This window comes from Monodon monoceros, unplaced genomic scaffold, assembly GCF_005190385.1.
Source record: "Monodon monoceros isolate NGI ecotype Baffin Bay Population unplaced genomic scaffold, NGI_Narwhal_1 Super_Scaffold_5, whole genome shotgun sequence".
NCBI classification, from domain to species: Eukaryota; Metazoa; Chordata; class Mammalia; order Artiodactyla; family Monodontidae; genus Monodon; species Monodon monoceros.
This window is the reverse complement of record NW_021703782.1, coordinates 7646744-7665182: the sequence shown is the minus strand read 5'-3', so window position 1 is coordinate 7665182 and position 18439 is coordinate 7646744. Positions and strand designations below refer to the sequence as shown.

General features: G+C 40.2%; 1 long non-coding RNA gene across 1 annotated transcript in view; it reads right to left on the bottom strand.

Moving 5' to 3' along the window:
* LOC114884260 overlaps positions 1–18380 on the bottom strand; it is a 91686-nt gene extending 73306 nt beyond the window's left edge. Inside the window, exons 1-2 of the long non-coding RNA XR_003790813.1 lie at positions 18253–18380; positions 16109–16250 (exon numbers count right to left, since the gene is read on the bottom strand). This is a non-coding gene — a long non-coding RNA (uncharacterized LOC114884260). The remainder of the gene's footprint in view (positions 1–16108; positions 16251–18252) is intronic.
* Positions 18381–18439: the final 59 nt, after the last annotated feature.

The window sequence follows — 18439 nt, the reverse complement described above, 5'->3', positions numbered from 1 at the left end:
AAATTACAGGTCAGTATCTCTGATGAATATAGATGCAAAAATCCTGAGCAAAATATTAGCAAACTGAATCCAACAACACATAAAAAGATCACACACCACAACCAAGTTGGATTCATCCCAAGTTCACATGGATGGTTCAACATACACAAATCTATCCATGTGATACACCATATCTACAAAAGAAAAGACAAAACCACATGATTATCTCAATAGATGCAGAAAAAGCATTTGATAAAATTCAACATCCATACATTATAAAAATTCTTACCAAAGTGGGTGTAGAGGGAACATATCTCAACATAATAAAAGCTATTTATGACAAACCCAGAGCCAATATAATACTCAATGAGAAAAGCTGACAGCCTTCCCTTAAAATCTGCAACAAGACAAGGATGTCCACTCTCACCACTTCTATTCAACATAGTATTGGAAGTCCTAGCCACAGAATCAGAAAAAGAAATAAACAGTATCCAAATAAGAAGGGAAGAGGTAAAATTATAATTATATGCAGGTGACATGATACTCTATATAGAAAACCCAAAAGACTCCACACAAAAAATACTAGAATTGATCAACGAATTCAGCAATGTAGCAAAATACAAGATTAACATACAGAAATCAATTGCATTTCTTTACACTAACAATGAAATATCAGAAAGGGAATGTAAAAAAAAAATCTCTTTTTATTTATTTATTGGTTACTTTTGTCTTTATTATTTTTTTAACATCTTTATTGGAGTATAATTGTTTTACAATGGTGTGTTAGTTTCTGCTGTATAACAAAGTGAGTCAGCTATATGTATATATCCTGATATATCCCCATATCCCCTGCCTCTTGCATCTCCCTCCCACCCTCCCTATCCCACCCCTCCATGTTGTCACAAGGCACTGAGCTGATCTCCCTGTGCTATGAGGCTGCTTCCCACTAGCTATCTATTTTACATTTGGTAGTGTATATATGTCCATGCCACTCTCTCACTTCGTCCCAGCTTACCCTTCCCCCTTCCCATGTCCTCAAGTCCATTCTCTACATCTGAGTCTTTATTCCTGTCCTGCCCCTAGGTTCTTCAGAACCATTTTTAAAAATCCCTTTTTAAATTGCATCAAAAAAATAAAATACTTAGGAATAAACCTGACAAAGGAGGTGAAAGACTTATATGCTGAGAACTATAAAACATTGATAAAGGAAACTGAAGATGATTCAAAGAAATGGAATGATACCCCATGCTCTTGGATTGGAAGAATTAATATTGTTAAAACTGTCATACTACCCAAAGCAATCTACAGATTTAATGCGATCCCTATCAAATTCCCCATGACATTTTTCACAGAACTAGAACATAAATCCTAAAACTTATATGGAACCATAAAAGACCCAGAATTGCCAAAGCAATCTTGAGAAAAAAGAACAAGCAGGAGGCATAACCCTCTCAAACTTTAGACAATACTACAAAGCTATAGTAATCAAAACCACATGCTACTGGCACAAAAACAGACATATGGATCGATGGAAAAGAATAGAGAGCCCAGAAATAAACCCACACACCTATGGTCAATTAATCTTTGACAAAGGAGGCAAGAATATACAATGGGAAAAAGACAGTCTCTTCAGCTAGTGGTGTTGGTAAAGCTGGACAGCTGCATGTAAATCAGTGAAGTTAGAATACACACTCACACCATACATGAATATAAACTCAAAATTGCTTAAAGACTTAGACATAAGACAGGACATCATAAAACTCCTATAGGAGAACGTAGGCAAAATATTCTGACATAAAAAATATATATATATTGACATAAATCATACCAATGTTTTCTTAGGTCTGTCTCCCAAGGCAACAGAAATAAAAGCAAAAATTGGGAGTCTGGGATTGACAGGTACACACTGCTATATTTAAAGTAGATAACCAACAAGGACCTACTGTAAAAAAATTTTTTTAAAGAAATAAAAGCAAAAATAAACAAATGAGACCTAACCAAATTTACAAGCTTTTGCACAGCAAAGGAAACCATAAACAAAATGAAAAGACAACTTATGAAATGAGAGAAATATTTGCAAATGATGCGAACAACAAGGGCTTAATTCCCAAAATATACAAGCAGCTCATACAACTCAACACAGCAACAAAACAAACAACCCAATGGACAGAAGACCTAAACAGGCATTTCTCCAAAGAAGACATACAGATGCCCAACAGGCACATGAAAAGATGCTCAACGTCACTAATTCTTGGAGAAATGCAAATCAAAACTACAATGAGGTACCACCTCACACCAGTCAGAATGGCCATCTTTAAAAAGTCTACAAATAACAAATGTTGGAGAAGGTGTGGGGAAAAGGAAACCCTCCTACACTGTTGGTGGGAATGTAGTTTGGTGCAGCCACTATGGAAAACATTATGGAGGTTCCTTAGAAAACTAAACGTATAGCTACCATATGATCCTGCAATCCCACAACTGGGCATATATCTGTACAAAACTATAAGTCAGAAAGATACATGCACCCCAATGTTCATACCAGCACTACCGACAATAGCCAAGACATGGAAATAACCTAAATGTCTATCAACAGATGAATGAATAAAGAAGATGTGGTACATATACACAACAGTATACTACTCAGCCATAAAAAGACTGAAATAATGCCATTTGCAGAAACATGGATGGAACCAGAGATTATCATACTAAGTGAGGTCAGACAGAAAGAGAAAGACAAATACCATATGATATTACTTATATGTAGAATCTAAAATATGACACAAATGAACTTATCTGTGAAACAGAAACAGACTCACATACATAGAAAACAGACTTGTGCTTACTAAGGGGAATAAGAGGGTGGGGAGGGATGCAGTGGGAGTTTAGGGTTAGCAGACGCAAACTTATACAGAAAGGATAAATAACAAGATTCTACTATATAGCACAGGGAAGAATATCCAATATCCTGTGATAAACTATAATGGAAAAGAGTATTTTAAAATGTATATACATGTGTAACTGAGTTACTTTGCTGTAGAGCAGAAATTAACACAACATTGTCAATCAACTATACTTCAATTTTAAAAAACCAAATACTAACAGAAATAAAGGGAGAAATGGATGGTAATGCAGTAATAGTAGGAGACTTTAGCACCCCACCGACATCAATAGACAGATCTTCTAGACAGAAAATCAATAAGGCAACAGAGATCCCTGAATGACACAATAAAACAGTTAGACTTAATTGTTATCTAGAGGACACTACATACCAAAAAAAACAAAAACCAAAACAGAACACATTCTTTTCAAGTGCTCAAGGATCATTCTCTAGGACAGACCACATCTAGGTCTCAAAACGAGCCTCAACAAATTTAAGAAGATAGAAATTATTTCAAGCATCTTTTCTGAACACAACAGTATGAATCTGGAAATCAACGACTGGAAAAAAAATGAGAAAAAAATGATTACATGGAGACTAAACAATATGCTATTATAAAAACCAATGGGTCAACAATGAATTCAAAAGGAAATAAAAGCAATACCTCGAGACAAACAATAATGAAAGCACAACCTTACAAAATCTATGAGATAGAGCAAAAGCAGTTCTAAAAGGGAAGTTCATGGCGATACAAGCCACCCTCAAAAAATAAGAAAAATCCCCAGTAATCTAATGTACCACCTGAAAGAATCAGAAAAAGAAGAAATAAAACCTAAAGTCAGCAGAAGGAAGGAAATAATAAAGATCAGAGGAAATAAACAAAATAGAGATTAAAAACAATAGAAAAAAAATCAATAAAACCAAGAGCTGTTTTTTTGAAAGGGAAAAGAAAATCAGCATACTCCTGGCCATGCTCACCTAGGAGAAAAGAGAGAGGACCCGAATATACAAAATAAGAAATGAAAGGGGAGAATATCAATACCACAGAAATACAAAATACCATAAGAAAATATTATGAACAGTTATATGCCAAAAAAATGGACAACTTAGAAGAAATGGAAGTTTCTAGAAACATACAACCTGCCAAAATTTAATCAAGAAGAAACAATTTGAAGAGACCAATCACTAGAAGTGAAATAGAATCTGTAATTAAAAACAAAAACAAAAACAACTCCCTACAAACAAAAGTCCAGGACTAGATGGCTTCACAGGTGAATTCTATGAAACATACAGAGAAGAAATTATACCTATCCTTCTCAAACTCTTCCAAAAGACTGAAGAGGAGGGAACACTCCCAAATTCATTCTATGAAGGCACTATCACTCTGATACAAAAACCAAAGACTAGCAAAAACTAAAATTACAGGCCAATATCTTTGATGAATATAGATGCAAAAATCCTCAAGAAAATATTAGCAAACTGAATCCAACAACACATAAAAAGGATCCCACACCATAATTAAGTTGGATTCATTCCAGGGCCGCAAGGATGGTTCAACATACACAAATCAATCAATGTGATACACCACATCAACAAAAGACAAAACCCACATGATCGTATCCATACATGCAGAAAAAGCATTTGATAAAATTCAACATCCATTCATGATAAAAATTCTTCCCAGGGCTTCTCTGGTGGCGCAGTGGTTGGGAGTCCGCCTACCGATGCAGGGGACGCGGGTTCGTGCCCCGGTCCGGGAGGATCCCACGTGCCGTGGAGCAGCTGGGCCCGTGAGCCATGGCCGCTGAGCCTGCGCGTCCGGAGCCTGTGCTCCACAGCGGGAGAGGCCACAACAGTGAGAGGCCCGTGTACCGCAAAAAAAAAAAAAAAAAAAATTCTTCCCAAATTTGGTATAGAGAGAACATGTCTAAACATAATAAAAGTTATTTATGACAAGCCCACAGCCAACATAATACTCAATGGTGAAAAGCTGAAAGACTTCCCACTAAATTCAGGAACAAGACAAGGATGCCCTCTTTCATCACTTCTATTCAACATAGGATTGGAAATACTAGCCACAGCAATCAGACAAGAAAAAGACATAAAGGGTATCCAAGTTGGAAGGGAAGAGGTAAAATTGTCATTATATGTGGATGACATGATACTCTATATAGAAAACCCTAAACACTCCACACAAACTATTTGAACTAATAAATGAATTCAGCAAGGTAGCAGGATACAAGATGAATATACAGTAATCAATTGCATTTCTTTACACTAACAATGAAATGTCAGGAAGGGAATGTAAAAAAACAATACCTTTTAAAATCACATCAAAGAACCCAAAATATTTAGGAATAAACCTAAGGAGGTTAAAGACTTACACTCAGCGAACTATAAAACATTGATAAAGGAAACTGAAGATGTTTCAAGGAAATGGAAAGATATTCCATGTTCCTGAATTGGAAAAATTAATATAGCTAAAATGGCCATATTACCCAAAGCAATATATAGATTTAATGTGATCCCTATCAAATTCCCCATGACATTTTTCACAGAACTAGAAAATAAATCCTAAAATATGTATGGGCCTACAAAAAAGCCCAGAATTGCCAAAGCAATCCTGAGGAAAAATTAGAACAAAGACAGAGGCATAACCCTTCCAGACTTTGAACTACACTACAAAGCTACATTAGTCAAAACAGCATGGTATTGGCACAAAAACAAATATACGGATCAATGGAACAGAATAGAGATCCCAGAAATACACCCATACACCCACGGTCAATTAATCTATGACAAAGGGGTAAAAATATACAATGGATAAAAGACAGTCTCTTCAGCAAGGGGTGTTGGGAAAGCTGGACAGTCGCATGTAAATCAATGAAGTTAGAACACTTTTTCATACTACACACAAAAATAAACTCAAAATGGCTTAAAACTTAAATATAAGACATGACACCTTAAAACTAGAGGATAACATAGGCAAAACATTTTCTGACATAAATTGTAGCAATATTTTAAGTCAGTCTCCCAAGGCCAAAGAAATAAAAGCAAAATAAACAAACTGGACCTAATGGGACCTGTGTAAGCTTTTTCAGAGCAAAGGAAACCATAAACAAAACAAAAACACAACTTACAGAATGGTGTGTACTTTAAATTTACAGTACATCTCAATTCCAACTGATCACCTTGCAAGTGCTCAGCACCATATGTGGGATGTGGGTGGCTATGGGACAGTGTGGTCCCCGCCTAGACCATCTACTCCTGCAACTGGAAGGGGAATCCTGGTGCTATTTTCAATAACTGGGCGCAGAAGTTGTGGCCCAGTGATGTAATTTACTCACTTGTTCCGTGTGGTTTATTATTATTCCTTCTGGGCCCAAGTCCCTACTGAGGCAATCTATTAGACTTTACACAGAAACAAACCTCTCCATTCATATCTTAGATTAAAGCAATATGGAATCCTAAAAGGAAAGCATGGAATTTACATGTGTTGTTCATTCTTCCTTAACTACACACGGAGATATCTTAAACAAACAAAAACATTACCTTTGGACATGTCCTGTTTAGGAATTTATGGTCATAAACGTTTACATATTCTCTAATTGCACAGAAAGAAAAATGTTTTTAATAAGTCAATATAAGCCTGTGATCAGTTTTCTATAAATTATTTTTCTCTCCTTTTCAATCTTCCCTTACTGAATTATTTGGAATTAATTACTTTCCATTAAATTTTACAACAAAGATTTGATTCGTCTCCTGTTTTCTTTGCTCATTTTATATTTAAACAAATATAACTTCTCCTACTGTGAATCTCCTTTTCTGCTCATTATTTCCACAAAGTCTATTTTTCCCAAGTGAAATTTTACATATTTACATTTTGTTAAAAGATTTTTAGTCATTTTTATTAAGTGATAGGTTTTACTGCATGCATTCTTTTTACTTTAAAGAATACTTTTTAAATGTTTACTATCATTTTAGACTTACAGAGAGCAAAAATAGTACAGAGTTCCTTTATACCCTTCACCCAACCTCCCCTCACATTAACATCTTACATAACCATAGGACAATTCTCAAAACTAAGGAAGTAACATCAGGACAATACTATGACCTAAACTACCAACTTTATTCACGTTCTGCCAGTTTTTCCACAGTTGTTTCTCAGTTCCAGGATCCGTTCCAGGACCCACCTTACACTTAGTCATTGCGTCTCTTTATTCTGCCTTAATCTGTGACCATTCCCATCTTTCCTAGCTTTGAGACTTTTAAAAAATTAATTAATTAATTTATGGCTGTGTTGGGTCTTCATTGCTGTGCGCGGACCTTCTCTAGTTGCAGCAAGTGGGAGCTACTCTTCCTTGGGATGTGCAGGCTTCTCATTGCGGTGGCTTCTCTTGTTGTGGAGCACGGCCTGTAGGCAAGCGGGCTTCAGTAGTTGCGGTTCGTGGGCTCTAGAGAGCAGGCTCAGTAGTTGGGGCACACAGGCTTAGTTGCTCCGTGGCATGTGGGATCTTCCCAGACCAGGGCTCGAACCCGTGTCCCCTGCATTGGCAGGCGGAATCTTAACCACTGTGCCACCAGGGAAGTCCCCCGGCTTTGAGACTTTTGAAAGGAGTGGTCAGTTACTTTGTAGACTGTTCCTCTATGTGTGCTGTCTGATGTATTCTCATGATTAGACTGAGATTATGCACTATTGGGAAGGACACCACAGGGTGGTAAGCTGTTCCCAGGGCATCACATCATGGGGTACATGACGATGTACCTCATTTCTGACGATGTTAACCTTAGTCGCTTGGTTAAGGTGGTGACTGCCAGTTTTCTTTACCGTAAAGTTACTGTCTTTCCCCTTGTTATTAATAAACATGTATTTGGGGAGAGATACCTTGAGACTATGCAAATATCTTGCTTCTCCTTAAGCCTTCACCCACGAATTTTAGCATCTATCTGTGGACTTGCCTGCAGCAATTACTGCTATGGTGCTCTATGGGGAATGTCTATTTCCCTCATTCCCTCCATGCTTATTAGTTGAAATTCTTCTATAAGAAGGAGTTGTCCCTTCTCCTTCCTTCCTTCATTCATTCACTCATTATATCAATATGAACTAGGGGATATTTATTTCATTTCTTATTATTTGGGTTTGTGACCTGAGAGCCAAAATCTCAACCCTGAAAATGGAAGGAAAGTCTGAAAATTATCATTATCTCACTATCCAAGTTAGGGTAAGAGAAACCTACTTCCCTGACTTAAGCCAAATGATATGAAGAAGACACAGCCTGGAAAGGGGCAGGAAGCCCACAGGCAATGGCCCCGGGCATGACTGACTTTCTCAGAGGGGCTCTGCTGGTGGGGACAGCACCTGCTGTCTTCAGACTCTCAGTCAGTCCAATCAGGATTTAAATCCTGAGGGAGTGTCTGTCCCTTGACTGGGGGAGGCAGAGGGCTGGTGACACTCATACCAGGCTGTGTCTGTGGGGAAGAGAAGAAATAGATGTTAAGACCTTAAGCCCAGAAGACAGCTTCTCAGATTGCTCTGAGAGGCTGCTCCGAAAAGGTAAGGGAGGAGCCAAATATATAGGAGGGCTTCCCTGGTGGCGCAGAGGTTAAGACTCCGCCCACCAATGCAGTGGACACGGGTTCGAGCCCTGGTCCAGGAAGATCCTACATGCTGCGGAGCAACTCAGCCCGCACGCCAGAACTACTGAGCCTGCACTCTAGAGCCCATGAGCCACAACTACTGAGCCTCGTGCCACAACTACCGAAGCCCGCGTGCCTAGAGCCCGTGCTGCACAACAAGAGAAGCCACTGCAATGAGAAGCCCGCACATCGCAACAAAGAGTAGACCCCACTCGCTGCAACTAGAGAAAGCCCGCGCGCAGCAACGAAGACCCAATGCAGCCAAAAATAAATAAAATAATAAATAAAAAATTTTAAAAAAAAGTTATACAAAATATATAGGAGCTTTGCAACAAAAACCAGGTAGTCAGAACATCAAAAGATTACTTTTAAAGAAAACCAAACATCTCAAGTTAATGAATTTAGCGCTTTACTGGGTATGGGAAGATGCAAGAGTCTGGCCTCATTGAAATCATTCCTTTGATATGCACCTTAACTATCTAAGGCAAGTATCCTGCTTTTCTCCATCCTGAATCCCCTCAGGGTGAACAGGCAGGGCAGCTGCAGTGGCTGCTGGCTTGATGGCTGCAGCATCCTTTGTTTACTGATATGGCAGGCAACACTTTTCATCCACAGTGCCTCCCCTTGGTCATAAATTCGACCAACGTTTGGGAGGCATTTCATGAACAATTTTGTCCCATGGCACTAGGAATTCTCACTCCTCTATCAGGTGAAGATTCTGTTGACAGGCCATTCAATGTGCTGATCTTTTCTGGATCAGGCCCTATTGATAATCTATAATTCTCTGGATTACCTGTTTTAGTAGCCTATTGTGATCTGGGAAATGTTTTCACTTGTTGCTTCTTCCCATACCTAGAGTTGCACAATTACAATTATTCTATGTAGAGTTTTATATATGATTAACTCTCTCAAGACATCATTAATTTTTTGGAGGCCTGGATACACATTGGGAAATGCAAGAGACAACAATCTTATAAAACAGACAGGATATAAGTAATACAGATAGTAACATTAATAAAGTCATAATGCAGCAGAGAGAGACACAAACCATAAACAAATTGAAAATAAAGAGAAAAATTAAAACAATGATTAGTACAACTAGTTGTAATGTGGTTGCAATAAACCATCAAGTCCACAGGGGAGTTAGCTGGAGAAGCCAAATTCTGGAAGGATCAGGTAGAGAAAAAATATATATGTTTCGTCTTTGTTTACCAAGGTATACTTTATCAACTCATTGTAGGTCATAGCATAAGAGGAAACGTTTTTCTAGAAAACAAAGATTAAAAGCTGGTATATTTCAGAAAAAGTCATATAATTATAAATCATATTTATCAGTTCATTTGGTCCCATGTAATTAATCCCTGTTGATCTGGATTAAATCGTCAGGTTTTCCATCAGAGTTTTGTAATTTCTTATGCAGTTTAGTGGTATGACCTAAAAGCTATCAGAAACTTATATTTATCAAAAAGCTTTATGAATTTTCTTGAATATCTTCATTTTATAAAAGCATCAGAGTAAAACAATGATTGTCTATAAACCACAAAAGACTTAAAATAGCACGGTTAAAGATCTGATTACAACGCAATTGACAAGAAACTTGGATGTTTCTGTGACATACACCATTTTAAGGTAATAACTAGAATTATGACTGAAAACATTATACCAGGACATATCACATTTTTAGGAATTCCATATAAATTTTAGAATATCTATTGATATATTAATGACATTTATCCATACAATATAAGGCCTATCTCCAATCACTTGACAATGCTTCTCAAGTAATTTAACATACCAAATAAGCCCAATTACTCTAATTTTCCTCTCTGAGATGTCTCAAGGTTCCTTTGAAGCATCCCAGAGTTAGCTGGAGGTCAAAAAATCTTTAGTTAGAATTTGATATTTGGAAAGCTTGTCAAAAACATAAAAAAGGTTTCAAAACACTTGTTCCAAAAGGATCATAGGTCACTGTGAAACAATACTTATTCACTTAACCAAAGTGACAAAAAGATTTCAAAAAACAAATACAGATCACTTAAAGGCAAAGAAACTCACACAGTCTGTTACCAAAAGCAGTATTCCAAGAAAACTTTGTTCTCTTAACAGGGAGAGGAACAAAATCTAGTCTTGCATCAGCCTACTTTTATAACAAAATCCATTTATCTAACTAAATTTAATCTAATCCCAGACTGACCATGTACAAAACTCCTTTTCAGGGCTCCCTTTCTAGAAACCTACAACTTTCTGTTTCCATATTAGTTTGTCCCTTATTTTCCCATCCAAAACCAAACAACTAACCAGCTCTAGGACACAATCATTCTTTCCCCTTAACAAAATGTTTTTCCATTCCTCATACTTTCTTTTGCTGAAAACGCACATCCTACTTTCCTTGCATACTGAAATGTTTCCCTTATCATCTTTATAGCCTTAATTACATATTACAATTTTAACCCTTAAAAACCTTAATCTTATGGTTTTTAAGGGTTAAAATCTTAACCTTAATGTGGGTCCTGGAAGATCCCACATGCCGCGGAGCAACTAAGCCCGTGTGCCACAACTACTGAGCCCGTGTGCCACAACTATTGAGCCTGCACTCTAGAGCCTGTGAGCCACAACTACTGAGTCCACATGCCACAACTACTGAAGCCCACATGCCTAAAGCCCGTGAAGAGAAGCCACCGCAATGAGAAATCTGCGCATCGCAACAAAGAGTAGCCCCCACTTGCTGCAACTAGAGAAAGCCCACGCGCAGCAATGAAGACCCAACACAGCCAAAAGTAAATAATTTTATAAATATTAACTTGGTATGGTAATGTTTTGATAAGTTGTAAAATAAAGGTAAATGAGAGAATAATTTAATTTAATTTATTTATTTTTATAAATTTATTTACTTTTGCCACCAGGGAACCCTCCAGTGGTTTGAGTTTTAAAAGGCCACTTTTTCCTTTTTTGCCCCCTTGGTTTCAAGTTCTACCTGATTGAGCTAATTAGGCTCAGTCTCAGGTCCTCATGGGCTCTATTTACACTTCTGTCTTGTAGAGATTTGCAAGACAGAAACAGTTGCTTTTAATTCCCCAAAGAACCGGTCTGTCACCTAAATGATATTAAAAGATTGATTTGCACAGCTATGTTTTCATTAATTTGATTTTCTATATTAGTGGGAAGACTTCCAACTAAACCAAAATTTAAGAGTTCTATGTTCTAGGGACTTCCCTGGTGGCACAGTGGTTAAGAATCCACCTGCCAATGCGGGAGACACGGGTTCGATCCCTGGTCTGGGAAGATCCCACATGCCACGGAGCAACTAAGCCCATGTGCCACAACTGCTGAACCTGCACTCTAAAGCCCACAAACCACAACTACTGAGCCCACGTGCCACAATTACTGAAGCTCGCATGCCCTAGAGCCCACACGCCACAACTACTGAAGCCTGTGTGCCGCAGCTACTGAGCCTGAGTGCTGCAACTACTGGAGCCCACGCACCCAGAGCCTGTGCTCTGCAGCAAGAGAAGCCACCGCAATGAGAAACCCGCGCACTGCAACGAAGAGTAGCCCCCCGCTCGCCTCAACCAGAGAAAGCCTGCGTGCAGCAATGAAGGCCCAATGCAGCCAAAAAATAAATAAATTTTAAAAAGAGTTCTAATGGAATCTAAACAAAAAAAAAATGGTCATGAAGAACCTAGGGGCAGGATGGGACTAAAGACATAGACCTACCAGAGAATGGAACTGAGAACATGGGGAGGGGGAAGGGTAAGCTAGGACAAAGTGAGAGAGTGGCATGGACCTATATACGCTACCGATAGCTAGTGGGAAGCAGCCGCATAGCACAGGGAGATCAGCTAGTTGCTTTGTGACCACCTAGAGGGGTGGGAGGGCGTGAGATGCAAGAGGTAAGAGATATGGGGATATATGTATATGTAGAGCTGATTCACTTTGTTATAAAGCAGAAACTAACACATCGTTGTAAAGCAATTACACTCCAATAAAGGTGTTAAAAAATAAATAAAAATAAAAGAGTTCTATGTTCTAGAACTTTAGGGTTTAATTCATCATGCCTTCTAAAGATTTCATAAGGCAGTCAACAAAGGCCCTCTTTCTGAGTGCACAAGTTAAACTCAGAGCAAAATCTCTACTATTAATTAGCCCCTGAATATTGGTTCCCAGTATTTTTTTTTTTTTTTGTAAAGAGCTCAGGTAACCCTATTAGTTTCCTTTAGTATGTTTCATTAATATTTCTTGAGGGGCAAATCTACTTGGGGAAGTATTCCCCAGTGAAACATGTCTATCCCACAACGTAATTAAGCAAAGGAGATGTAACTGTGAGGGGAAACACTGACTGAAACCGCTCACCCTGGCCAGGCACCACAGTAACCATTTGCCTGAGTTATCTTAAACAGGAGGCCCTGGTAAGGAACACAGAACTAACAAGCCACCACCAACTGGAAGAATTCGGGAAAGGTCAAAAGGACACACCAGTCCATATGTCCTACCAACCTCCCAGAATCCTCCTCGCTGGAATCCATCCTGGCTGAGTGATGCTCCTGCCACCAGGAAGGACCCTGAGTCATAATGATAGGCCAGAGACAACCAGGAAACTCAACCCATTACCATAAAACCAAAGACTGCGAGCCACATGGCAGAGCAGTCCTCCTGGGTTCCCTTACCCTCCTGCTCTGCTCAGGCGCCCCTTCCCAATAAGGTCTCCTGCGTCGTCAGCGTGTGTGTGTCCTCGGACAATTCATTTCCGAATGTTAGACAAGAGCCCACTCTCGGGCCCTGGAAGGGGTCCCCCTTCCTGCAACATAACCATCTTATATAAAGCCCATTTAAACATACCAATTTTTACAAACTTTAATCTCAATTCTATATATTTTAGTTTACATTAGGACTCAATCAACAAGCCTTGGTTTTACAACAAGTCCGAGAGCTTTCCTTACTTATCTATTTTGTATAAAAGGTTCTGGGGTCCCCAGTGAGGGGTTAAGCCCAGAGACTCAGGCCCTTTTGTCAGTCTTTTAACTTAATTAATTGGCCTAACTGTTGTCCCAAGTAATTGTTGGTCAGGTATCTCAATATAATTTTCTTCCAGCTGTATATGTTTTTTAAACTGGGGTAAATAGAGTGGACTTGTTTGGGGCCAATTTAATGTTGAGGACCAACAGGGGGTTCCTCTGGCCCATCCAACCTTAGGCAGTGTTGTATCAAACCTTTGATTTAATCCCATTAATGTCCATTTTATTTCTCTCATCTTAAAATAACCACCTAAAGATTTATTTATCCATTTGGGACAAGCCCCTTTAAAATTTCCACCTGGTTGGGAAAAAGGTCTCTAGGCTTCAGGTTTTTTTCTTAGTCTGTTAATCAATCGAATTAACATTAATTATTCTAATGTTTTCATTAGCATCTGTAAGACCCATTGAGGGAAAGAAGAGACCATAAATAGGATTCCCCAAATGGTTTTTCTTGTTTGTTTTAAACTAAAGGAGTTCTTAGGTTAACCATTAGATATATATTTTTTCCACCTCTTTTTAATAGGCACCAATAAAACAGCTGTTTATAATGAGAGGTCTCTAATTGACCAATTTAGAGTTTTTCCAATTTAAAGGATCCATCATCTACCATTGATGAGATATATCTTAACAGTGACTCAAACCAATAAGACACAAGAGGCTTCCCCACAAGCGAGTGTGAAGGGTGCCACCTAAACAAGATCCAGAAAGTTTATTCCCAAAAACAGTCTAAGAAAGTAAAGGCCTTCACTGTACTTCCTGATGCAAGGAAGTTAAAATGGTAAAAATCCCCTGAGAGTTGGCACAGACAAAAGACTGCTCAGAATCCCAGTCTAAGCTACTGGCGGCCAAAAGCACACCACATGTATACCTTTCGGATGGCAGAGACCGAGTTCTCAAAGCATACATACACACATACACATACACACATACATGTGGTGTACTTTTGGCTGCCAGTACAGTTTTTGCCTGGTCATCAAAGGAACATGTGGCCCTGCGTTATCCTGATGGAAGAGTATGCGTTTTCTGTTGACTAATTCCGGACACTCTTCATTGAGTGCTGCTTTCAGTTGGTCTAACTGGGAGCAGTACTTGCTGGAATCGTTTGGTTTTCTGGAAGGATCTCATAATAGAGGACTCCCTTCCAATCCTACCATATACACAATGTCACCTTCTTTGGATGAAGACCAGCCTTTGGTGTGGTTGGTGGTGGTTCATTTCCCTTGCCCCACGATCTCTTCCGTTCCACGTTATTGTACAGTATCCACTTTTCATCGCCCGTCACAATTTGTTTTAAAAACGGAATGTTTTCGTTATGTTTAGGTAAAGAATCGCATGCGGAAATACGGTCAAGGTTTTTTTTCGCTTAACTTATGTGGAGCCCAAACATCAAAGCAATTAACATAACCAAGCTGGTGCAAATGATTTTCAGTGATTGATTTGGATATTTTGAGTATGTCAGCTATCTCCCAGGTGGTATAACGTTGATTGTTCTCAATTGTTCTCAATTAATGTCTCAATTTGATCACTATCAACTTTAACTAGTCTGACCGTCTTGGAGCATCGTCCAGCGAGAAATCTCCAGCAAGAAACTTCACAAACCACTTTTGACATGTTCGACCAGTCACAGCACCTTCTCCATACACTGCACAAATCTTTTTTTGCATTTCAGTTGTGTTTTTTACCTTTCTTGAAATAATAAAGCACAATATGCCAAAAATGTTTTGTTCTTCAATATTAAAATGGCTACACAAAAATTCACCAATTTTGATGTTTTTTTTTAAATGCACGCTGATATGACAGCTGTCACAATACAATCTAACATAATTGTTTCAAATGACATTAAAGACAATTAAGTGCTACTAGAGCCACCTTACAGAAAAAACTGAATATTTTGGCCAACCCAATAAGTACTCGTAAGCTTTATTTTTTATTTAATTTTTTAAAAGTTTCTTTTGAAGTGGACCATTTTTAAAGCCTTTATTTGTTACAATATTACTTGGTTTTTTTTTTTACGTTTTGGCTTTTTGGCTGTGAGAAATGTAGGATCTTAGCTCCCCGACGAGGGATCAAACCCACACCCCTTGCATTGGAAGGGGAAGCCTTAAGCACTGGACCACCAGGGAAGTCCTGGTACTTGTAAGTTTTATACGTACATAAACCTGTCTGGGATATTAGTTGGAAACTGGCAACCTGTTGTTCCTTTTTCTTTTGTTTTGGAAGCTTTGTTTCCCATTCCAAGGTTGGTTTGTTGAGATAACTTTTACTCCAACAAACTTTTTTTTTTTTTTTTTTTTAACAAACTCTATTAAAGTAGCCAATTCAAGGAAAAATGATAGGCCAGTCTTCTACTTAATTACCCAGGCCAACCCTACTCAGTGTCTTTCAAATGAGCAAAGTCCTCCCAGTCTTTCAACTGAGGAAAAACCATTCAGTGTCTAAACTGAGCAAAATTTTCCCAGTGTCTTTCACTGAGGATAACACAGGTACCTCTTGAAACTAAGTTTCAAAGATAACCTACTCCTCCAGAGAGTTTAAACACCACTGAATAAAACCTAGGATCATCAGCCAATAATGGGAGGTCCAAGAACCAGGAAAGACTCACCCAAATTCGTCTGGACTCTCTGACGAGGTGGAGGTGCATGGACCAAAGAGGCCTCTGCTGGTACCAAGCTCCAGATCCTCGTAGAGTTCAGGTGAAGAAGACAAGTCTGCTCTGGGCCCTTCATGGTCACCAAAACCGTCAACTGAAAAAAAAAAAAAAAAAAGCACAACCTAAAAGTCGAGAATTATGTTTTATTTAGCAGATTTTCTGAGGACTTAAACCCAAAAGATAGCCTCTCAGACTGCGCTGAGGGATTGCTCCAAAGAAGTCAGGGAGGAACCAGGATATACAGGGGTTTTTGCAACAAAAATCTTCCAAAAGATTATGTTAAAGAAAACCGGACATCTCACATTAATGAATTTAGCACTTTTCTAGGTATGGGAAGATGCAAGGGTCTGGGTTAACTGAAATCATTCCTTTGAAACGCACCTTAACTATCTAAGCCCAGTATCCTGATTTTCTCCATCCCATATGCCTTCAGGGTGCACAGTCGCGGGGAGGGCGGGGCGGCAGCAATGGCTGCTGGCTTGATGTCTGCAACATCCTTTGTTTACTGATATGGCAGGTGACATTTTTCATCCACACCAGAAACCACGTCACCTTTCAGTCCCTCGGTAATCACGCCTTGCTCTTGCCCTGTCCTCAGGAGCAAAGGTTGAAGCCACGCTTCCTCCCCTTCCCCGCCACAAACAAGCAGCATCCTCAGTGGGTTGCTCCACCCTGAAACATCCCTGTCTGCAACCCACTCAAAGCAAGTTCAGTGTCATCTCTGACCTCACCACAATCTTTGAGGAAAACAAAAAATAACTCCTAATGGTACGATGTGGTGTATTAGAAAGGGCAGTGACCCAGTGGCTGGGGCAGCATTCTGGTCCCCCTGGACTCTGGGGAAATCTCTTCACCTGTCTAGGTGGGGCTCTACCTCTTCCTCTGTCAAGTGGGCACAGCGGCCTTGATAATCTCCTACGTCTCTTGAGAGGCTAAAAGTCTAATTAAAATTTGAAAATTCAAGTGCACTAGAGAGAGACCCATAATGAAGGTCATGTCATATGAGAAAAAGTTGAAGAAATGGGGCCTTCGGGCTTCCCTGGTGGCCCAGTGGTTGAGAGTCCGCCTGCCGATGCAGGGCACACGGGTTCGTGCCCCGGTCCGGGAGGATCCCACATGCCACGGAGCGGCTGGGCCCGTGAGCCATGGCCGCTGAGCCTGCGCGTCCGGAGCCTGTGCTCCGCAGCGGGAGAGGCCACGGCGGTGAGAGGCCCGCGTACAGCAAAAAAAAAAAAAAAAAAAGGAAATGGGGCCTTCTAAGAGTCTGTAAAACAGAAAGACATATTTCATAAAATCATGGATTCTTAATGTTGGAGGAGGCCTTAGAGCTGTTTTTCCAAACCCTAACGTGCACACGAACCACTTGGAGAGCCCCTTGAAATGCAGACCGTGATTTAGTAGGTCTGGGAGGGGGTTGTTTTCTCCAGGAACCACACTTGGAGGACCAAGCCTCTACGGTATATCCGTGGTTCTCACCATGACAGCTCATGGGGATCACTTGGTTCTTACCTTGATAGCACATGGGGATCACTCCAGAAGCTTAAAAAAAAAAACTTATGCCTGGGCTTCCTGCCGCCCCTCCTTCCCCCGCCGACGAGATTCTGATTTATTTGGGAGGTTCCAGAACTCCCCGGTGATTCTAATCTGCAGCCAGGTCTGAGAAACCACTCCCCTAGACCAGCGCTTCTCAACTTTAGCACAGATCATCATCACCTGGAGGGCTTGTTAAAACACAGCTCACAGGGCGCCAACGCAGAGATTCTGACTCAGCAGTTCTGGGGTGCAGCCTCAAATCTGCATTTCCAACAAGCTCCTAGGTGATGCTGACTCTGCTGGTCCGGTGGCCTTAGAGGTCATCTAATTTCACAGCGATATTTCCCATGTGGGAAACCAAGATGAAATGACCCTCTCAAGGTCTCTTTGTACCGTATCTCCCGACCCCGGTCCGGAGCTATTTCCCCTGCCAATCCTTCCAGCTTTCCCTTCGCGTCCCGCATTCCTCCTCAAGTCCACTGCTGAGCCGCTAAATGCCAGCACGGACCGGTGCTCTGGGGCTTCGGGCCCCTTGTGTTGGGAGGCCCTTGAGCTGTCCCCACCTGGACAGTCCCACGCGAAGACCTGCGGGCTGGCTCTGCCGCTGCCGGGGACGCCGCACGCTGGGCTCGAACGCGTCCCTAGCCTTCTGCGAGCTCTCCCGAAATGGGTCGGAGGCGGAGCCCGCGTGAGGGGCGCGAGACGCCAGGAACACTACTGGGACCCTCGGGGAGGGTTACCATGGCAACC